Source organism: Vombatus ursinus, unplaced genomic scaffold (assembly GCF_900497805.2).
Source record: "Vombatus ursinus unplaced genomic scaffold, bare-nosed wombat genome assembly UNPS02014798.1, whole genome shotgun sequence".
In the NCBI taxonomy this organism is placed as follows: domain Eukaryota; kingdom Metazoa; phylum Chordata; class Mammalia; order Diprotodontia; family Vombatidae; genus Vombatus; species Vombatus ursinus.
Genome location: NW_020954576.1, coordinates 22,325,384 through 22,349,737, shown reverse-complemented (window position 1 = coordinate 22,349,737; position 24,354 = coordinate 22,325,384). Strand labels below are relative to the sequence as shown.

Here is a 24,354-nt window from a genome sequence, read left to right as displayed (position 1 = left end):
TTTAGAGTAGATATTGACCTGTGTTGGAGAGGGCATATCCTCACTGGGAATTTTCTATACAACCTCCCAGTCTCCCTTCTATCAGTAATCCAGCTGGAAAAAAATTGAAGTGACTTTTGAGGCAGAATTAATTCTCAGTGAACCTTATAGAAGCACAGAATTTTCACACTGGAAGAAATCTTAGAAATCATTGAGTTAAACCCATTATTTTTAAAGAAAAGGAAACTGAAGCCAGAGGCCTGACTTGATTTTTTTTTCAGTTATCATACAAGAGCCAGATTTCAAACCCAGGTTTGCTGGGCCTTTGACTCCAAGCCCTTTTCTGTTATACTACATTACCAATGTAGGTGACTAATCAATATCAATACTTCTTAGAATTTACCAGGATCGATTATTAATTGGAGTGGAAACTTTCTGATATGCACTACATCTGAGCATAGGAGCTCCTCAGTTTCCTTGAGCCTCAGTTTCCTCTCTGTAAACAGAGATGAGAGCTACAGCAATACAAAAGAAAAACAGAAACAGGATAGTGACATGAAAGAATGGAATAGCTGGTATAGTTGTCTAGTTTTCAGAATCTATGATTTTCTTCATTAAAAAAATTATAGATATTTGCTCATCCCTGGTACTTCTTTCATACTTCATGATTTTGCAATAATTATTGACAATGTTTCTGCAGTCTTCTCCTTCAGTACTCTGAGATAAAGTTTATCTGAACTTAGAGACTTGAGCTCATTCAGATCAATGCAGTGGAGTGGAAACAGCTCTGGGCTTGGGATTAGAAAGTCCTAGATCAGATACTAGTTAGCTGTTAACCTCTCCAAACTTCATTGCCCTCATCTTTAAGATAATCCTGGCACTACAAACTTCATAGGGTTGTTGTCCCTTGGTTAGATAGCATTTATTAAGCTCCCACTATGTAGTGATTGTGGAAATAAAGACAGTCCCTGCTCTAGAGAAACTTGCAGTCTGATGGGGGAAAACTACAAGATATATATGGGATAAATTAGGAATGGTGTCATTGGGAAGGCACCTCAATAATGGAGGCGTAGGAAAGACCTCCTTCAGAATGTGGGACTTTAGCTGAGACTTGAAGGAAGCCAGAAGGCAAAGGTGAGGAAGGAGAACATTTCAGACATGGGGGACAGCCACTGAAAACGCTTAAGAGAAGGGGAGATGGAGTGTTGGCAGACAAGGAACAACATGGAGGTCGGTATCACTGGAGTGCAGAGTAAATGGAAGGATTAAGTATAAGAAGACTAGGAAGTTAGGGAGGGGCCAGGTATTTAAGGACTTTACAAACCAAACACAGGATTTTATATCTGATCCTGGAGTAATTGGGAGCTACTGAAGTTTACTGAGTAGAGGAGAGACAGTGTCACACCTGTGTTTTAGAAAGATCACTTTGGCAGCTGAGCGGAAGGTGGATTGAAGGGGCATATGTGGGACAGAGAGACCAGCCAGGAGACATTGTTCTAATGCAGGTGGGAGGTGATGAGTGGTGACAACGGCAGAGGAAAGAGGAGGACTCAAAGAGAGTTATGTTATGAAGGTAGAAACAACAGCTCCCTGATATGGAGGAGGGGGAGTGAGAGAGTGAGGAGTCAAGGATGGGGCATTGTTTTTACATTCTTTTCATTTATCTTGGGCTACAATTCTTTCTTTGGGCTTTTTCACCATCTCTCTTTTTTTCTGTGTTGGGAAAACGATTCTCTCGAACAGAAGTACCACAGGAGTGGAGGGGCTTGGCTTTCTCTGTGTCATCTGTTATCCTGTCACCATCTGCTCCTTGAAACGGTTCTGTTGTGAAAACTGTATGATCTCTTAGTGGGAATAATCACAGTCCTAGAATATTAGAACTAAAAATTTCCCTTTGCAAATAGAGAAACTGGACAAAAAGCAGTAGGGAAAAGAAGACGAGAAAGTTCAGGGAGGAGAGGTGAGAAGACAAGGGACAGCATGAGTGTGTGGGACTGCTAGAGGGGAGACAACGTAGAGTATAGCAGGTTACGAGTATTTCCACCCCAGCTACAAATTCCTCAGTCCCAAAATATTGGTTCCTTTCATCAGTTCCTCCACCTTGTGAAGGATGAAATTGTCAGTAAAGTAAATCAAGAAATTATTGGCTGCTCTGCTGTTAGCAAAGACCAAGTTCTAACAGATGTACAGATAATTGAAATCCCTCCTCTTTATTATGTCATGTGTCTATTCCAGGCTTGCAATTCTGTTCTGTTCTGTTCAGTTCACCACATTTTTATCAAGTGCCTATTATAGGCCAAGGGCAAAAGACAAAAAAAAAAACAAAAACAAGTATTTCCCTCAAGGAGCTTATATTTTACTGGAAACTAATATCTGGTAATATATCGCTTTGAAGTCTGCAAAGTGCTTTATGTATGTTATCTCATTTGATAAGCCCAAGAGGCCTAAGAGAGAATTGCTGTAGCTCTCATCTCAGTTTACAGAGAGGAAACTGAGGCTCAAGGAAACTGAGGAGTTCCTATGCTCAGAGGTAGTGCATATCAGAAAGTTTCCATTCTAATTAATAATAAAAACTATAATAATTTACATCTCTAAGACTTTTAAGTTACAAAGTACTATATTTAAACCTGGAACTTTTCAAGTTTAATCAAATGAGGTAATTATATATAATACTTTGTACTATATATCACTCTTTGCACAGTACTCTACTCCCTCTTCCCACAGTCCTCATCTCTTTCTTCTTCCTGTCCAGGTGGTCTATAGTATACTTTGATGACAAAATTATTTGTGTTTATTATTACTCAGACACTCTTCACCGTGCTTGCCCCTCTGTTTCTTGGATTTTTTTCACATCTTCTTAGTATCCCCCCTTTTATCTGTGTTGTTGAATGACTTTTATTATCAGAATAAAATTGAATCATTGGTCAGTAGATTAGCATTTATTTAGTATTTATTGTTTGCCAGGCATTGTGCTAAGCACGGGAATAGGAATAAATATGAAGGTTTACACTGAGTTGAAAAAAAGTCATATGCGCAAGATGGAGGAATCTTGGCTAGATAGAAATTTGGCCATTTAAGTGGAGTGCAAAGTTAATACGAGTCGACAGTATCAAGTGGAAATTTAGAAAGCTATTGTTAAGAGACTGGCCTAATAAGTATATTACACTGAGGGCCTTGTTGACTAGGGAGAGAGAGAGATGACTTTGGAGTCAGCTGTACCTGAATTCAAGGCCCATCTCTGATATGTGCCTGTGGCATGATTATTGGTCACTTAGCCCTTCATTATCCCCTATTAACTCTCCAAGGTTGTAGGTTAGCAACCTACGGAAAGGTTTGCAAAAGGATTTTATTTTCCACAAAGAGAGTTCCGTACACCCATTGAAATCACCAGTGAAGGCAAAACAACTAATCTTTATTGAATTCCTATCTGTGGGAGACACTACAAATGCCTAATTGGAACAAAGCACTGATTTGTCATAAAAAGGCCAGAACCATTTGAAGCATAATAACTGATGTGTAACTGCTGTTTCTAATCCATAGAGTATTTCCTTATTGTGATTAGGATGAAATTAAAACTCCCCATTGGCAACAACAATAAAAATTGGATTTAAAAAAAAAACCCAAATATGGCATGGTGGTTTACATTTGTATAGCTCCCTGATGTGTTATGACAGACAATTTTTTAAACTCTATTTGTAATATATTATAATCTTCTTGTAGTGATTTTTATGGGGTGGGGGGGGCAAAGACTAGAAGGTAGAATACGTTTCCTTTAAGCAGCAGTTCATTTTTGCACTGGTTAAATTTTTTCCCCATACCAATTAATAGTAATAACTATAATAATTTACATCACTAAGACTTTTAAGTTTCCCCAGTTGTTCTTTTGTTTCAGTTGTGTCTGATTCTTTGTGACTTCATTTGGAGTTTTCTTGGAAAAGATACTGGAGTGGCTTGTCATTTCCTTTTACAGCTCATTTTACAGATGAGGAAATTGAGGCAAACAGGGTTAAGTAACTTGCCCTGGGTCACACAGCTAGTAAGTATCTGAGGCCAGATTTGAATTCAGGAAGATGATTCTTCCTGGCTCTCTGTCCACTGTGCCGCCTAGCTGCCCTAAGACTTTTAAGTTACAAAGTACTATATATAATTACCTCATTCTATACTCACAGAAACCCTATATATTAAATATATTATTATTCCCCTTTAACGGATGGTGAAACTGAGGATCAGAGGAATGAAACTAATTGTATTAGGTCACACAGCCAGTAGGTGGTTAAGATAAGATTGGAGCTCAGATTTTATAGCATTAAATTGCTCTCTTTGTTTTGTTCGTACTTTGGTGATTAATGAAAAGAAAGAAAAAAAGAAAAAAAAACTCATAGTGTTTAACAGTCTAAAAGGATTTCGGCCCAATGTGCAGGCTATGTTTGAGTTACTGCAATAGATGCAAAACTGTGATAAAATAAAATAGTTTTAATAGAGTCGTATTTTAAATATTCCTAGCAACATCACTGTTTAAAATAACCTAATGGGTAATATTTTTATAAAGTGAATTATTGCCCCCCTGATTTACATGATTTATATCTTTAGTCCATTTCTTATGTAGATTTCAGTACAAGAGCTAGAAATGTCTTTGTACATTGGCTTGTCTTGTATCTTGCAGCTGGGCTTAGTTGAGAATAATGGTTTCCTTCTTGTAGCTTTTAGGATTGCATGCCTTCTTTAGAGTCATGGAGGGATAGACATATTTGAAAATTTTCACTTGAATAATTGTATCTCTTTGTGTATATAGGAATAGACAGATATTTACATACGTCAAAGACTCCAACAAGAATTGGGAGTGCTCTTAAATTTTATTTCAAAATGATTAGTAATCTAGTCTTTCCTCAGCTGTGATTACTAAACTGTCAGCATTCTGAGGTAAGAGACTAAGTTGTTGGAGCAGGAGGAAGAACATTAGATCAGAAGTCAGAAGACCTGGCTTGCCCTCCTGGCTCTGACACTTAAGATGCATGGCCTTGGGCAAGTCTCTAAAACATTTAGCTCCATAGTTTCCCCCATCTGCAAAATGTGGCTAATAATAACACACTGCCTACCTCATAGTATCCATTAGGATTAAAGTAGCATGACCTATGTAAACCTTCATACTATGTAAGCCATCTTAATGTAGAGGACAGTGCCCTGCAAAACAGAAGTTGCCTTCTCAATGTTTGTTGAATTTAATTAATTTAGGCCACATCAGTTCGTCACTATGATAACCCTCTGGAGAAACATAGCAACAAAGAGAATCACCATGGTGATGGTTTCATATGCCTAGTGTCTTTGGAGAACCAAATATACAAGAAATGATTCTGTGCTTTCTTCCTGCCCTTTGGACTCACCTTGAACTTGGTGCAAGTCGAATGGAAGACTACATCTCCTTGCTCACATAAAATGGGATTGGTATTCATAACAGCCAGTTTATTAGAGGGTCTGTGATGCTTATTGCTTTAGGTTTTATCACGTCCTTTAAGCTCATCCCTAAAAAGGTACTCTAGAAATAACACCTGTTTGGTGTTGTCACGACTATTCATAAGTCAAGAATGGTTTCAATGAGGGTGTCACGTCTTACCTAGGATCTGCCATTGATGTAACATATCTCCATTTTCACCTATCTTAGAGAAGAGAGGAGAAAACATATTCCTGAGGTCCTCAAGCTTGGTGAAGAAATCACTCATCTTGTAAGAACAGGTGAAATCTCTCAGTATGGCACCATCTTTTATGTAAGCTTACAGCAAGCCCCTTGGTGCATTTTTGCTTTATGTGCATGAAGAATTTTATCCAGGTTTGATTAAACTGCAAAGGAATAGGTTTGGAGTGTCTGCATTCCCTTTGATCTAATTTGATCAGTCAACTTGCAGAAGAGAATGGGAGTTGAAAAGAATGACTGGATGTCAAAGGTCATTCCCCCAAGAACACTTTTGCTAAATGAGAAAATGCAAGATGGCTCTATTTAGGAAGTAGAGAACAACTATTCTCTTCAACTTTTTTTTCCACTTTTAATTTTTATATTGAAATATATGATTAGAGGTCAAAGGAAACTAGAACATTTATTAAGCGCTTACTATGTGCCAGGCAGTCTATGGGATACCAACACAAGAAAACAGAAAGATAATCCTTGCCCACAAGGAGCAGTGAAGGGGGAGATAATACATTAAAAGGAGCTGAAGAGGGGAAGAGTGTCCCCACACAGGGCAAAGGGCAAGAAATAGTTTGGAGGGTCATGGACTGAATTGGGTTTGAAGTGACCTTGGCTGTCATGGGTGCTTCATTCAGCAGAGGTTCCAGGGACAGACTCACCAATCAGAGGAGGACACCACAGAGGTAGAAGATTTGCCAGCTGAGATAGAGAAGTCTGGGGATTGAATTAGGTTTAGAACATAGATATTGGGCTGGAAAGGACCTTTGATAATTTCTAGTTCAACCTCTTCATTTTAAAGTTGAGGAAACTGAGGCCTAAGGAGGTTAAATGACTTACCTAAGGTGATACATATGGTGATTGTGGAGTGTGATGGAAAGAATGCTGGCTGGTTCTTGCATTAAAAGCTGTGGTTTCAAATTCTGGTTCCACCATGTATCACCTGTGTGACTTTGGCCAAGACACAACTCTTGTGGACCTCAGTTTCCTTATCCAAAATTGAAGGGGTTGTGTTAGATTACTTTCAAAGCCTCTTTCTAAATTCTAAATCTGTGATTCTGAGTTAAGTCAGAAGATACTGTATTAGAGCTTTTATTATTTATTAGATCTCTGTTACATGTTGTGGGAGACACAAGAAGAATAACCAGAATAAACGTGATGGAGCTTTTAAGATAGCATTGTGGGGCTCCATTGGTTGAAGCAGAGGATGATAGTACCACTGGAAAAAAATCTGAAAGTTTCAGTCCAGTTAAGTCAGAGGACAGCACAGGGATGGACTCTGTCTAGAAGGAATGAACCAGGACAACAGCAGTGTGGTAGATAAGGATTAGGGAAGCACTGATGGGAAGGCATCATGTCGATGAGGAGGAACCCAATCAGGTTAGCCAGGGACATTTAAGAACATCAAACTGGAAATCAGGCCCAAATCAGGAAGAGTGAGAGAGGGAATTAGAGTCCAAAGCCAAGGTCTAAATACAAGTGTCAGAGGCTACAGCGTTTGGATTAGTCACACCCTTGGGTAAAAGAGAATGGTCTTGTGAGGAACATTCAAGCAAGCAGACAAATAGCTGAGCCCAAGGGACATTCATCTTATCATTGGCTGATTTCCCTTGGACATTTCATGAATGCCTTGTCTCCATAGCTTCAGATATGGACTCTTCTGCTCATAGACAGGGAAAACACACACACACACACACACACACACACACACACACACACAACAAACCTGGAGGTCTTCTTCAGCTGAGAGGAAATGCAACCAGGCATAGCAAATTGACACAGGAAAGGAATGTAAGACCCAAGGGCTACTGGAAGTAGATTATGTGGGGAGATTCTTTTTTTTTCCACTCTATTTTCTAGCACTGATATTCAGAGGCAATGTGACAAAGCAGAGAGAGGACTGACTTTGAAATTAGGAATCAATTAGTTGACTATTAAGCACCTACTATGTGCCAGGCATTATGCTAAGATCTGCAGATACAAGAATAAAGAATGAAACATGTCTACTCAAAAAAACCTTACTTTCTAATGAGGAAGACACTATCTATCTAGATAGATAGTGTCTTCCCTATATATGTATATGTCTTCCCCACATATATATATATATATATATATATCTTCCCCATATACATGTATATAAAATAATATAAAAAGAATAAATATAAAGTAGGAAAATATAAGATCATCTGGGAGGGAGAGTACTAGCAATTGGGGATATTAGGAAGGCTTCATGAAGAAAATGGTGTTTGAGCTATGTCTCAAAGGAAGAGAGATTTCTCTGTGATGGAAATGCATTCCAGATATGGAAGATGGCCACTGCAAAGACACAGAGGTGGGAGATGAAGAATAGGGAGAAGGCTAGTTTGCCTTTATTACAGAGTATGGGGAGAGGGTACAATGTTCAAGAAAATTGAAAAGATATGTTAGGACTAGGTTGTGTAGTTCTTTAAAAGCTAAATAGAGGAGTTTCTATTTTATTCTAGAGACAATATGAAGGCATTGGGGTTAATTAAATAGTGGTGGCACATGATCACATCTGTGCTTAAGGGGAGTTACTTTGATGGATTCCATAAAATATACTGGGGTAATAAGAGACTTGAGACAGGTGCCAATTAGCAGGCTGTTTTAACAATTTAGGCAGGAGGTGATGAGGGCCTAAACTAAGGTAGCAGCTGTATGAGTGGGGCAAAAGGGGTCAGAGTTGAGAGATGTGGAAATAGAATTGGCCAAGATCTGGCATCTGATTAGATAGGTGGGGTGAAGGAGAGTGAAGAAGGTTGTAATGAACCTGGAACACTGGAAAGATGGAGGTTTCTTTGACAAGTATAAAGAAGTTTGGAAAGGGGAGAGCTTACGGAGGAGAGATAATTAATTCAGTTTTTGACATGTTGAGTTTAAAATCAGGGATATCCAGTTTGAAATGTGCAATTTGAAATAGGCAATTGGCAATGTGGGACTGAAGCTCAGGGGAGAGGCTAGGACTGGATGTATGGATTGTGAATCATCTGCATAAAAGTGGTAGTTGAATCCATGGGGGCAAATGATTTTGCTTTGTAATATTTTATGAAGGTCTTTCCACATTGCTCTATTTTCTTCATACTTGTTACTCTTAATTGCATTATAGTCATATTATATACACTACAATTTACTTAACTATCATGTTTTGACATTCCAGTTTTTTTATAAGTTCATGTAATGAGGCTATGAAAATCTTTGAACAAGACAGCTCGTTTCTCATTTTTGTTTTTGACAACACTTTAAAGGTATATTCTTGAATTATTGGTCAAATGTATCCTTAATTTTCTTTTACTGTGTATTGCCAGGTTGCTCTTCAAAAAAGTTTTTTTCAAATCTGCAATAACTCCAGCAGTGAACAAGTAGATCTGTTCCTCCATAACCCCACCAACATTGAGTTTCATTGCTTTTGGTTATTTTTGCCAATTTACTGGATGTGAGGTTGGTACCTCTGCTTTGATTTGCATCTCTTTGGCATATGAATGTACCATAAGAAAAAATGAATACAAAGAATTCTGAAAAGCATGGAATGACTTATATGACTTAATACAGAGTAAAGTAATCAGAAATGGGAAAATAATATACACTATGACAATAGCAATATGATTGGAAAGACCAACAAACCCCAAATCCTATACTGTGTAATTGTATAATGACCAAGTTTGGTCACAAAGAAGAGATAAGAATATGGCTCCCTTCTTTGCTGAGATGGGGAACTATTTACTCTCATTTTTGGTTGATAGGTTGATTAATTTTGATAGACTACCTTTTTTATTCTCCTCTCTTTTAAGAAATTAGTGTTAGTTACATGGCTTTTTGCATGTTACATAGGCAGATGGCCTTCTGGTTAGGGCACTGGGATGGGGAGGAATAGGGTATCTTTTGGAATAAAGGTGATGTAAGAACAAAAGGTATCAATTAAAATTGAAATAAATTGGTAAGGTCAGTATAGATTATCTCTAAGATCTCTCCTGCAAAATTCTATGATATTGAATGCTAAGTCATATGTTATAAGCTATTAAATGATGAAGTAATTGAGAGAAGGAAAAGATCTAGGTGTCTTAGTATTAGTTGAGAATAACTTTGGGGTAATACTGGATTTGACCAGTGCATTGATAGGCAAATAGGGTTTGGATTAGGGTGGAAGAAAAGAGGTGGTTTCCAACATGCCTTTGGGACATGCTACTTGCTGTCTACTGCTCACTTGCCTTTGTGAAGGATTTAAATTTGTTTAATTGTTACTTTATATTATATTTCTTTAGTTGTTACTATTGTTAAAAAGGAGGTGATTTATGAGTAGTCAGTGGATGGAGTGCTGGGCTGAGAGTCAGGAAGGCTCATTTCCCTGAGTTCAGATCTTGCCTAAACACTAACCGTGTGACCCTGGGCAAGTCACTTAACTCTAGGCAAGTTTCCTCTTCTGTAAAATGAGTTAGAGAAGGAAATGACAAACTAGAATCTTTGCCAAGAAAACCCCAAATGGGGTCATAAAGAGTTGGACACCACTGAAAATGACCCCGCAACAACAGTCTATCGTGAAATAAGTTAGGAGTTGGGGGCAAAAAAATTAAAGCAAATATCATCTATTCAAGGAGAGGAAAGGGGGATGGTGTCATTACCTCTTCTATAGAGTTTGACTTGAGAGGCAGTTATGGGGTGAAAGAAAGGATATAGTTCTTACTTTGTGCGAAACACTGAGCTAAGTGCTTCAGAAATGGAATTTTCAGACCTTGTAGTGAGGAATGTTTCTCACCATCTGTTAAAGAGCCTGCTCTACCAGAACATAGCCTTCTCCCCCTGGACATCATTTCTTAAACATTATGCCATTTCCTTCATTTCCTCGGAGGGCTTTCAAATGGTGTCACAGTTGATCTAGTTTTTCTCAGGACTACAGAATAACTCAAGGTATCTTACCAAGGAATACCCATTTCTCACTGGGCATTCATTCACTCCTAGGAGTGGCTTGCATTTGTACAAAAGTTAGTGATGCCATTAAGCATGAGATAGAGTAGAAAAGAATAAAATTAGAGAAGTGTAGAGAGCTTTATAGCACATATAGTCTGGAGGTTCTCAAACTTTTCGGCCTCAGGACTCCTTTGTACTCTTAAAAAATATTGAGGACTCCAAGAACTCTTGTTTAGGTGCATTATACTTACTGATATTTGACATGTTAGAAGTTAAAATGGATAAAGTTTTTAAAATATTTATTTGTTTATTCATTAAAAATAACAAAATAAACCCATTGCTTGTTAATATAAATAGCACATTTTTATGAAAAATAACTACTTTTTAAAAAATGAAATTATAAAAGTGATATTGTTTTACATATTTTTACAAATTTTTTAATGTCTAGTTAAATAGAAGACAGCTAGATTTTCATATCTGCATCTGTATTCAATCTGCTATGATATATTTCTTTTGGTTGTGGCCAGAACTTTGTATGACCCTGTGCAAGTCACTTAACCTCTGTCTTCCTCAATTTCCTTATTTGCACAGTGTTACCTCCCAGGGTTTTTGTGAGGAAAAAATGAGATATTTGTGAAGTACTTTGCAAACCCTTAGGACGACAGGTAGATGGTACAGAGGATAGAGTGCCGGGCCTGAAGTCAGAAAGACTCACCTTCCTGAGTTCAGATCTTGCCTCAGAGACTTACTAGCTATATGACCTTGGGCAAGTCAGTTAACCCTGTTTGCCTCAGTTTCCTCGTCTGTAAAATGACCTGGAAAAGGAAATGGAAAACCACTCCAATATCGTTGCCAAGAAAACCCAAAATGGAGTCATGAAGAGTCAGAAGTGACCAAAACGACTGAACAACAATTGCAGACCTTTAAAATGTACTCTATAAGTGCTTGCTATTATTATTATAATTGCAATAACTACAATTATGTTATTGTTCTTGTTATTGTCATGATTATGGTTAACGTTTTTGAGAAAATTTGTCTTTAGATATGTAGTTAGAAAAGAGAGCCATATGTTGACAAGCACGTGACATATTATTATTATGAATATAGTTTTGACTTCACAAGAACCCCCTGAAAGGTTTTGGGTCACACTTTTTGAATGACTGATATAGTCTTTGACTTTTAGGATGTAGGAAGGGACCTTAGAAATCATCTAATCCAAGTCCAATGTCCTCATTGTATGTTCATGTTCATATGAGAACCATAAAGCCCAGAAATTTCTCTCTCACATTTCTCATAGTCCATGTTTGGGTCTTCCTTTTGTTTGTTTTTCATTCTGCCTTTAATTTTGATCACTAGTTGTGGATATGCCTAATCTCTTCTATTAGATTGTAAGAATCTCAACAGCACAGATTAGGTTTCATTTAATATTTCCTTTCTAGCTGTTGGTACAGGGTATTATGCAGTGCCAATAGTGTTTTCTGGTGCTTAATAAATAGTCAGTGTTTATTAAATATTTCTTGAGTTGTCCAAGGTCACATAGTCATTTAATTAATGACAAATTTAGGATTTGATAATCTCAGTCCGATGGTTCTACTTTTATACCATGCTGGAGTCCAGTACAGTATAAAGGCAGCTCTATCATGAGGGAGAGTGGGTGAATGCAAGTGCTATTTACAAAAAAAAATGGGGTAGCAGGTTTGGGGGAAAATATGGTTTTGGACATGGTTGGGTTTAAGGTGATATCTGGGATACCCAGGCTATTAAGATAGAGGTGTTCCGGAGGTAGCTGAAGATGTGGATCTGGAGCTTAAGAAGGTGGTTCAAGTTGTAGATATCAGTTAACCACAGAGCACATCCAGTAGGTCAATAGAAGATAAAAAAGAGGACCTGAGCAAGGAAGCATAGACATGTATAAAGTATCATTGCCTAGATGTCCCATCTTACCAATAGCTCTGTAATTTATATCCTTGCCAAATATACAGCCCCATTATTCTATGATGGCATCTACGTGACCTTTATAATAGTAGGCAATGCCATGATTATTTCTTTGCACCTTGTGTATTACCTGGTACAAAAGAAAACACCATGCACCTCTGTTTTTTGTTGTTGTTAGCAGTTTCAGATTCATTAAACATACCATTTATGAGGAGTCCATCCAGTTACTAGCACTGTTACATGAGGTATAATTTATAAGCATAGACTTGAACCCTGCTATTTGCAACAGGTGTTATTTCTTCTGTTGGGATGATCACCTTTCTGCATTATGAAGTTCTTGTAAATTATAAATGGCTTTGATCCATATTCAGCTGCAGCAATCATCTAACAGGTGTTCATGGCCCTAGAGATTTCAACACTCTGTGGTTTTGAACTTAGATAGCTGGCTTGGGTTGTTTAATTTTCAAACTGAGGGAGTAGAGGTAGGAAGGTAATAAAGAGGAGAATTGATGGCAAAAGGCAATCTTTTGTCTGCTTGTTGTCTCTCCTCTTACCTTGCTTTTTAATTTTGTCTCTGCAGTGTTTGATACCAGAGATGGTGACTTTGTAGAGGTGAGAAAAAAAAGCCAAAAAACTGAAAATTACATTTTGCTTTGACAGAAATTTCCTCTGCAGAAATGGTTTCCGTCATGAAGTTATTTTCTTTGGAAGCTGCTAGTGGGATGGGGAGGGAGGGAGTTGGTGGTCTTTTTGTTCCAGACATTGATAATCGCTGTGTATGTCATTGCTCTTTTTTTAATGCAAAACTAGAAACGAGAAGTGCAGTTTAGCTTAGAGTAAAGGGGTATTGACTTTTAAAATGAGTGTTTGTTTAGTTCCTTTGGGAGAGGCCTTAACTAAGTTTGGCTTGTTTCCACATGTGCTGCCATCTTGCATTTATTTATTGATCTCCAGCTGTGCCACAAAATAGGATTTAGCAAAACATCTAGCCTGAGTTGCTAACTTTCCAACAAAGCATGTCCTTTGGTCAACTAGCTACCTTCATCTCACCTATCAGGCAGTTCTAGTCAATGAATCAATTATTTTTCAGCACTGAGACACTGTGACTTGACAACTGCTTTTGCATTTGGAAATTTTCCTTTAGGCCCTATTATGGAAACAATATTTAATGATTAATTCCGAAAACAAATGGCAGCTATTTGGAATCTTAGCAGTTTTTCTGCTAAGCTGCAAGGATATTATCTGCTGGACAATTGTCAGAATGCAAAGCTCTACTATATCTGAGGAAACTTTGATGTGTATAAGATGGAAATAATATTTGATAGTACTTGACTTGAAAGAACATTGAGATTAAGCTACGAGATTATCTTCTGACTGAACTGGAAACATTTTTCTTGATTTTAGATTAGAATAAGATTGTGTGCTGTGTTTTTATCTGTCAGCATAAATTAATATAAGAAATCCAAGTTATAAAATCAGTGTCCAAGAAGTCCTCATCCCTTCATTCCATAGCGTCACAGAGAATCTGAATGCAACCTTAGAAATTGTCTGGTCTCAGCTCTTAGACAATACAGAAATAAACATTTGTATCTACTGTGTGCCAGGTACTGAGTTAAGTGCTTGGGATAAAAAGAAAAAAAGGACAAAAACCAGTCTTTGTTCACAACATCCATGACAGATGGCCATCCAGTGACAAGCCTCTTAATACCACACAAAGTGATGCATTCCATTTCTGAACAGCTCTTTTTTGGAAGTTTCTCTTACTATTAAGTCAAAAGCTTCCCTTTGGTAACTTCTACCCTTTGGTCCTAGTTCTGATCTGTGGGGCTATACAAAATAAGTCTTGTCCCTCTTCACAGTGCAGCTCTTGAAACCTCATGTCTTTAAAAAAAAAAAAGTCTACTCTTGTGCTTTCTCTTCTTCAGGCTAAATATTCCCACTTCCTTCAACCAATCCTGAGATGACATGGTTTAAAAACCTTTCATCATACTGGTGATCCTGCTGTGATAATGCTTCAGTGTGACACTATTCCTTTTAAAATATGGCCCTCAGAACTGAATGCACTGCTGCAAATGTGGTTTGACCAGTATAGAGTACTGTAGGACTATTTACTTCCCCTAATATGGACACTAATGTTTTTGTTATTGTAGCATGAAATTATTGGGTTTTGTTTTCGGGGGGAAGCATCCTTATCACATCAATTCATAATGACTTTGCAGTCCTATCACTCCCACAGGGCTTTTTCACATAAATTCTTGTTAATTAAGCTAGGTCTCTTGTGTTATGAATAAAAAAGAAAAAAACAACCTGAGAGAGTTTCTGGGTAATTAATAATCAATTTATTAACTAGGCTAGCTAATAATCAGTAAATTGATGGTCATTGGTTTCTCTTGGTAACCAAAGACAAAAATGGAGAGCTTGCACATTTTAAATAATCCTTGAAAGGGATTTCCCTTGACAACTGAAAATCAACCCTGGTTGGTGGATATTTAATGAGGAGGTGGGCTAGAAGTCTTCAGCTCCTCCTGCTGAGCATGTGGCTTGATCATGAGATTCAGCCATTTCCAATAGTCTGGACAGGGGAATCCACCTTCATCCAGACCACTCTGGTTGGTTTTATCCTTAGTGAGCTGGGTCACCCTAAACTCTAGTGAAGGGGTACAAGGACAGGAGCTTATTTCCTCGGCATAAGAACTAGTCCAGAGTGGATTCTGTTTATACTCTAAGCAGAAGTAAGATAGGATGGCGTCCCACCCAAAATTGAAGAGCATTTACCCAGAAGGTTAGGGTTAAGCTCAATCAGCCACGTCCTTCAGAGGCTGACCTTCCACAGGAGCTGGGCCTCAATGAAGAAACGGAGGAGAAAAAGCCTAGATCCTAATTTAATAATTGGTTATTAATAGAAAAATAATTTCTCTCACTTGAAACAGGCATAAAAATAAAGCACATGGAAAAAGTAGAATAAATGGGTAAATAATGATTTGTTAAGGTGGAAATGGAGCTGGATTGGGGGGTGAGGAAGAAGAAGGTGCATGCTTACCTAGATTCCGTTCCTGGAATGTTCCCTCTCCTCACCTTCCCTGGCTTTCTTCCAAGGCTCAGCTCAAATCCCATATTCAGTAAGATGCCTTTCCTGTTCTTCTCTACTTTTTGTGTTTATGTATATGTGTCTTGTATGAACACAGTTGAATAAATAATTGAATAAAGCATTTTTTGCTGTGTGCAATTGTGTATTGAGGATACACAAATAGATAAATAAGAGAGTCTCTTCTCTCAAAGAGCTCATATTCTAGTGGGGGAGGCCACACACATGAAAGGTTGTTTGCAAATTGCTTCCCCAGTAAGAATGAAAATACTTGAGAGCAAGGACTGTATTTTTGCTTTTCTCTCTATCCTCAGCACTTAGCACAGTGCCTAGCACATAGTAGGCACTTAATACATGCTTGTTGGTTGACTTAGTTGGGAAGAAAGTTACTGTGGTTTTTCTGATGTTCCATTGTGATTCTAATACATGTCCATTATTGGGCCCTGATTAAGACTAAGCTGCAGATTGCCATTTTAGACTATCTGTAGATATGGATATAGATATATAGATCGTTCAAGATATGTTTTCTCTTTTTTACGCTGAACATTGCAAATTTCCTTAACAAGTTCTCATCTGGTATGGTTTTGAGAACTGTCACCATAGTTACTTTTCTCTGAAAGAACTTCAGTTAATCACATTTCCTCTTAAAATAAAGTTATATAGAATATGTATGTGTACATGTATATATGGTTATATGTATGTATGTATGCATACACACATACACGCATACCTACATTTACATCTGTCAAAGGCTTTCAGAACCATGTCCAATCATTTGAAGGAACTTGGGTATTTAGCCTGGGGAGGAGAATGACATGAGCTATTTAGAATAAATGAACTATTTTATCTAGCTACCTAGCTAGCTATCTCAAACACCATCTGCTTTTGGTTTGAGAACTAGGATTCAATGATTAATGAATGTTTCCTCAAGTTCTCTCATAGTGGGTAATCCCTTCTTCATCATCTGGGATGCTGTATGTGTTGTACCAAATGTATCTCAAGTGTCTTCACTTTAGACGAGATTTTCATAAAGTCCGTGTTACTTTTTAGTTTGATAGAACTAGGGTAGATTCAAAGGCAGGGAAGGATAAGGAAAGAGGTAGGAGGGTAAGGAGGAAAGTTTGAACTCAGAATAATCAACAGTATGATGACATTACAATGAAAAAAGTTACTGCTGTCTTTGGCTATATTGAGATTATCCAAAATAAAGTTGGTAATAATTCTGTTAAACTTTGCCCTGGTCAGGCCATATCTGTGTACTATGCATAGTTCTGAGTATCCTGTTTTAAGAAGGGCATGGACAAGCTGGATGGAGCCAAGATAAGGGGTGGTCAGGATGACAAGATGCCTGGAGTAGTTATAATGAAGATGTTGAAGGAACTGAATGAAGATGCTCAGCCCAGAGTAGAAAAGACTTAGAAGTGACATGATCCCAGCTTTCAAATATTCACAGGGCTCTTCAAAGGGCTTGTTGTCCTTTAGCTCAAGGGGCAAGCCTGTAAGCATTAGCTGGAAGTTTCAGAAAGGCAAATTTATATTTGGTCTAAAGAAAAGCCTCCCAGTAAGTAGGGCTGACCTTAAGTGGAATTGGTAGTGAATCTTCCCCCTCACCGAATGGCTTCAAGCAGAGGCTGGATAACCATTTGTTGGGGATATTGTGGAAGGGGTTTTTGTTCAAGGATGAGTTGGATTCCTCTGAGGACCCTTCCAATTCTGAGATTCTGTGATTCTTTGAAATTTGAACTATCGAGTGTTTATCACAGTACTGCCCTAGTCTGTCGGGTCTAAGGGGATTGTTGGTTTCCTCTTCTTATTAACTGTACTTGGTTTCTTTCTCTTTTCATATAAAAACTGTCTTGCCATTCAATAAAATAGTATAAGTTATAATGCAATGATTAAGTTGCAATGCTGTGAGTTATAATGCAATGATTCCTTTTTTAGAAGCTGCTTTTTTTAAACTTTTTTTGAGCTTTCATTCAGAGGAAGGCTAGCTGTTTCTATTTAAAAATAAGATGAATTAAAACTAATTTCATTTTGAAAAATTTTAGAATTGTAATTGAAATAATTGTGTTTGATTTCAATCCAAGTATGATCTGAGAATCACTGTCATGAGTTGAGCTTCACACCTGTAAAATGTAGCGACCACTATGTTAATTGGTGCACAGTAATTTATTTGTTCTTGAATCAAGCCTTTTTTGGTGGTTCAGCTTTTCTGTGATGTGACATTTGTGATATCCCTAATCCATGACAGTTTGTCTCAGTTCTAGTTTCTACAGCTGTCATTTTGAAGTTGATACCTGGAGGAGTTAATATTCATCCTTAAGTAGATAGGGGCAACTAATAGTTATTACCAGAGGTGTTCAGACACGAAAGGCGATATTACTAGGTGAATTGGATGACCAGGAATAAGAAAAGTTAGTTTTCTGAATGTAATATTCTAAAAGAAGGCAGACCTCATAAAGACTTTTAAAGTTCTTAGTGGTGTTATAAAGTGAAAGTATCAGGAGAGGTATTATTTCATAAGGACCTGACCTACTTTGTAAGATAGTGAGAAGCTGCCAGAACATTTCTAGTTTCTAGGCAGGTTTTTTTTTGGGGGGGGGGGGCGGGTTGTTGTTGTTCTAGATGGTTCTCTTCTACTGCTCCTCAAACGTGGGATTTGGAGGTTTTATAGAATTTAGATGTGGAAATAATCTAACCCAATCCCTCATTTTTACAGAGGAAGAATGTGAGGCTTGCAGAGATATCAGGTGATTTGCCCAAGGTCACAGGTAGAAAGAAGGAGATTGAAGATTTGAACCCAGATCATCCTACTGCAAATCAAATATACTTTCCAGGAACCACTGTGGGTTAGGAAGAAGAGTGAGGCACAAGAGTGTCTCCCTATCCTTTTTTCATAAGAGTAGAGGGCAGCCCTATTGTGAAAGCAACAGACAAAAATATCTCTTGTAATTTCTCTTGCCGTTGTTATGGGGAACAACAATAACAACAAAACAATTGTTCAGTCTGTTTTTCAGTTGTGTCTGACTCTTTGTGTGTGTGTGTGTGTGTGTGTGTGTGTGTGTGTCTGACTTTGTGACCCCATTTGGGGATTTCTTGGCAAAGATACTAGAAAGGCTTACCATTTCCTTCTCCAGCTTGTTTTACAGGTGAGGAAACTGAGACAAACAGGGTTAAGTGACTTACCCAGGGTCACACAAATTTGAACTCGGGAAGATGAGTCTTCATGATTCCAACCCATTATCTATCCACTATGCCACCTAGCTATCCAATAATAACAATACTTCAGATTTATTTAATGTGTCTTACAAAGTCCTTTCTTCATACCAGTCCTGAAAATAGCATTTTTGCTCTATCTTGGAGATTAGTTGAAATTTAACAAAAGATAGAAAAATCAGCTGTAATAGTGCTCTATCCTAAAATTGGTGTTTATCTTTTCTAATTATACTTTAGTTGATTTTAATTGTTTTCCTTATTCCATTTTTTTTGGATCTTATTTTCTTCTTCTCTGTTTTCCTTTGCTATTTTCTATTAGACATTATTGACTTATTTTTGCATGAAGTGTTTCTGTCTCTGGATTCTCTCCACTTGTTTTCTATTACCTTTTTTTTTTAAGCTTCCAGAATTGCTCTTCTGCTCTTTCAGTCTCAGATAGATCCACATTCTGAGTTACCCTCCTCTTTATTGCTTGTATTGAATATAATATAAAGCTTGCTGGAATCATTAGTAAGTATCATTTTTCCACCCATCAGTTGGATAAGATCACTGATAAGTTCTATCAGAATATGGAAACCCTGCTCAAAACCTAAGTTGGATCAGAGTATCATAGAGTGTAAAAAAAGGAACAAATGAAAATCATACTTTATTCTCTTGATTATAAAAAGTTATAACATTTATATGAAAACCCAAAAGTTAGATATCTAGTCAGGGTGTTATAAAATTATCATAGAAACAGGGTAATCAGTGATTAAAGATTTAATCATTCCAGTGGCTTCATTGTGTATATGTTGCTTGTCAGTCATTGTTTAATTAGTTTGAGGCCTTGAAGGCTGATGGAACTTTGAGGCAGAAGATCAAGGTTTGAGGCCCTTATCTCACACTCATTGTGTGGCCTTGAAGAGGTTCTGTTTTCTTATTTAAAACGAGGGAATTGGATTAATGTCGTCCTTTGTTCTTGAAGAGGACAAAAATGACATCACTATGTTCTGTCTAGGTACAACGTGTCCAACTTGTGCTGATCAGACCAATATGAACTTGGAAGGCTTTACTGCAGGTTGGGCACAAATAGTTCATATGAACATTTGGAGTCGAGATGACTCTAAATTTGCACATCTCAGGTTTCTTTTGAGCTACTTTAATTCTGCTTTGCTCATAGAGTACAGCGCCTTCTTTGATGAGGGCACGCCATGTTGGGCAGTCCTGTGCCAGTGTCTCCCGTGTCTCACAGTTGATTCCAAAGATCATGAGAGAGTTCTTGAGAGTGTCTTTGTATCGCTTCTTCTGACCTCCATGTGAGTGCTTGCCTTCTATGAGTTCTCCTTAAAATAGTATTTTAGAAGAGGCTCCTTCCCTTTCTATAATTTTGTGATTCTGTGGAATGTGGAATTTAGTAAGGATTGAACCTACTTCATAAGATAGCAAGTAGCTTCCAGAACGTTTCTGATTTCTAGGTAGATTTTTTTTGTGCTAGATAAGGAGTGGGGAGCCTGTGGCCTCGAGGCCATATGTGGCCCTCAAGGTCCTCAAGTGTGGCCCTTTGGCCGAATCCAAATTCACAGAACAAATTCCTTAATAAAAAGATTTGTTCTGTAAAATTTGGGCTCAGTCAAAAGGCTGCACCCAAGGAGCTAGAAGGCCATCTATGGTCTCGAGACTGCAGGTTCCCCACCCCTGTTCTAGATGGAGGTTTCCTCATGCCCCTCAAATGTGGGGTTTGGTGGTTTTATAGAATTTAGATTTGGAAATAATCTAACTCAACCTCTCATTTTTACAGATGTTTTTTCTGAGGTTTAAGGAGATCAGGTGATTTGCCCCAGGTCACAGGTAGGAAGGAGAGCCAGGATTTGAACTTGGGTTCAAATATCACTCACTCAGAGGGCTCTTGTATGAAAATCATTCATAAACATTAAAGCACTGCTCTGTACATGTGGTTATTATTATCAAAGTTGAGATGAGGTTGAATCATGTAAAATTTTAAAGCTAAATTCCTGAATCCAAATGGGCTGTTAAATACTTAATTTAGGCCTCACACATAATCAATTAATCAACAAGCATTTGTTAAACTCCTACTACATGCCAAGAACCATGCTAGGCTCTGGAAATATGAGAGAAGTAGAACAGTCCAGCCCCCCAAGGAGCTTATATTAAAATCTCTAAGGATACCCAGAGCATTTGAGTGTTCGATCCCATAGATATATAGCTAGGTCCCAATTAGTATGAATAATAAATCCTATCAGATGATAGCATTATTCAAATTTGGATTGCGCATTTCCATTGAGCTAGAGCCAGTTACCATTTTTTACATAATTATAACTTCAAATAGTGTGAATTCAAATACATGCAACCTATTCACAATATTCATCATTTGAACTAATCAAGATCCGCCTTGTCTTGTGGGGAGGAAGGAAGAAAATAAGCATTTACTAAACACTTACTGTATGTCAGGTACTGTGCTAAGAGGAAACAGGAGGCAGGAGGTTGGGGACTGGCCTCAGGCTGATTTTTTTTTTTTTTTGCAAGCCAGTTGGGGCTAAGTGACTTACCCAGGGTCACACAGCGAGTAAGTGTCAAGTTTTTGAGGCCAGATTTGAACTCAAGTCCTCCTGACTCCAGGGCCTGTGCTCTATCCACTGTGCCACCTACTCTACAGTAGTACATCCCTTCTCCTAAAAGAACATAATCCTAACTAATTGCAGTAAAAAGGCCTAGGAAAAACCCCCCAAATTTTAATTTTGTTGTTGGTCCTCATCTTAGAAATTATCATATTTTAAAAAAGCATAATTTCCTTTCCCATTCCCACCATTTTATCCTCATGGCAACACTAATAGGAGGCAGCATAATGTAGTAGAAGGAGACTGGGAAATAAAATGTGCAATAAAAGGAATAAAATTATTTTTCCTATTCTTCTTTGTATAGTGAAATATTTATGCTTGTGGATGATTGGTAAGCTCATAATTAACAACAAAAAAAATTCAAAGAAAGAACACTGAATTTTGAGTGAGAAGACCTGGGTTAGAATTCTAGTGTCATAAGTTACTGTCTGCATAATTTTGGGCAAATCATTTAAACTCTAAGCCTCAGTTTCCTCATCTGTAAAATGAAGGAGTCGGATTAAATGGCCTTCTAAATCTGTGATCCTATTAAAAATGAATGTTGGTGTCAGGCTTTGTAGTAACCTAAGCATCACAAAAGGATGATTTAAAATGTAGACTTGGCTTCTGCTTTTCTTCTTTCTCCCTTTCTTCTTTGTATGATTCATCTACTGACAGGCTTTGGTAAAGTTCTTATGTCCCTACCACAAGGGTCAGGGAAATTCATTGAGAACATCAGATACAAAGACATAGTAATACCTGTTCTATCATTTAATCTTTAGTGCCCATCTGTGACCTTTGACCCACCCAATTAATAATAATAGCTAACATTTATATAATGCTTACATTGTGCCAGGGACTACACTAAGGCATGTTACAATTATTTTCACGTTTCTCATTTCACATTTGATCCTTGCTACGACCCTGAGAGGGAGGTGCTATTATTATCCCCATTTTACAGATGAAAAAACTTAGAGGTGAAGTAATTTGCCTAGAGTCACTCAGCCAGGAAGTGTCTGAGGCTGGATTTGAACTGAGGTCTCCATGATTCCAGGCCCAGCACTCTGTACACTTTGGTGCCACCTAGCTGCCAAACAGATTAAGCCGATTGACTTCCTTTCCTTTACTTTCAAAAACATGAAATGATTTGTCATTCATCTCTTAGGCCCAGTGTGTAAAATGAGTATAGTAGTAAGTTGTTCAGTGTGTGTGAGGGCTTCCATGGGCAATGCCTAGAACGGAGATGGTATTTAACTTGCTTTTCCCAGGGTCTAGTGTGATGTCAGACGGAGACAATGGGCACTTAAAGCTTGGTGAGAAAGGAAGAGATTTCATCATTTTTAAGAATGGAAGCAACTGATTTTAAATGAATTGTATTTTATTTTATTTTATACTATTAAAGAGACCTCAGTATTGGTAAAATGTCTGGGTTATATACCTAACAAAAAAATTAATCATTTTGTTTTTGAGTTGCTTATTTCTTAGCCAGTAGATAATTTGAGAACAACAAAGAAAGAAGGAACTGTAACATTTGTCTAGTCAAGTGTAAGCACTTAATATGCTGATCTAATTCCAGGACCTCTTGCCCTAGAAGCACATAAAATGGCGGCATTTCAGATGATGAAGACATAAGGTTTTTCCCCTATGTTGAATAGATTTTTTTGTACGTTTGGTATCTGGGTTCTTGACTTTCTGTCCTGTTTAGACAGAAGGGGGCAGCAGACAAGCTAATTAGATGGCCAGGAGCCTTGCTTTAATTCTGTCTTTTAAGAATGAACGATGTTTTACACTGTGTTACAGTGAAATGATTGAAATTAGAATCTTTGCTTCTTTGCGACTCATCAATGGAAATAAAAAAATCGTCATTAGGACATTTGCCAGTTGTCCCTGAATATAAGCCACACCCTTAAAATATGCCTAAAGACCTCTTTGAAAGAAAATGTATACTGGTAGGCCTATGCTGAAAAATAATTATACAAAACTCTTATTCAGAAAGGGTTTTTTTATATTTCATTCCATTCAAATCAAGATGTTTTATTCATTTTTGTCATCACTGCTCTCTTGTTGGTCTCTTACTAAGAGCACAATTATAGGCACTCAGGTTTTTTTTGCAAGCCAGATTTGAGGAAAATGTGTATATCTCTCTTTATTCAGACCAGTCAGAGCACTTGCCAGGTGTAGAAATGAAGGTTAAGTAATGAATATGAATGTTTTTCCTCTTAGTCCTGAATTAGAATTGCACAGTGAGTGTGAGGTATGGTGTTTGTCTACCATGCCTGGACCAAGCAAACACAGGGCAGGCAGCCCATTAAGTGCAGAACGGTTTTCCGTGGGTCCTGGTGCCCCACAGGATATCTTGTGTGTTTATAGAAAAACAGATGCACCGAAGGGGCTTTGTGGTTTATCCTCATGTGTTTATCCCTTTCAGTTAGAGTTTCTAGAACTAACGATTTCATTTCTTGTTAAAACAGAAGAAAACTAATACTGCCTGACTCTGTTTCAGTATAGGAGTCAATTAGTGTGGGCCATAAAATGTTGACTGGGTAATTTTTTCATTTATTCCTTCCAAGGAACCAAGGATATGCAGGCAGTTTGGTTGTAAGTCATTGACCTTTGAAAATACTTTGCCCAGTGGCAACAATCTTTTTTTTTTTTTCCTCCATAGGAGTCCTTTTAAGGGGGGGAGGGTAATTCTCATTAATGCAGCTTGGCTAACCAGTTTTAGTTACTGTATATGAAAAGTAATTTCTCTCTCCCATTAATGTTATATAGTCCTTGATCTGTGCTCAAGGGGAAGAAATAGGGGTGGTTGATATCTCTGTTCTTGGAAAGCCAGTCCAGAAATGTGGTGCAAAGAACATTGAAGGGAAGAGCAGCACGTTATTTGTTGCTTGACAGGTAATGGGAGGCTCTTTTCGCCAGTTTACAAGTGAAAAGAGGAATCATAA

General features: G+C 37.8%; 1 protein-coding gene across 1 annotated transcript in view; it reads left to right on the top strand.

Moving 5' to 3' along the window:
• LOC114049841 (histone-lysine N-methyltransferase SMYD3-like) overlaps nucleotides 1-24,354 on the top strand; it is a 1,050,735-nt gene that overhangs the window by 540,873 nt on the left and 485,508 nt on the right. The gene's annotated exons all lie outside the window — the stretch shown is intronic.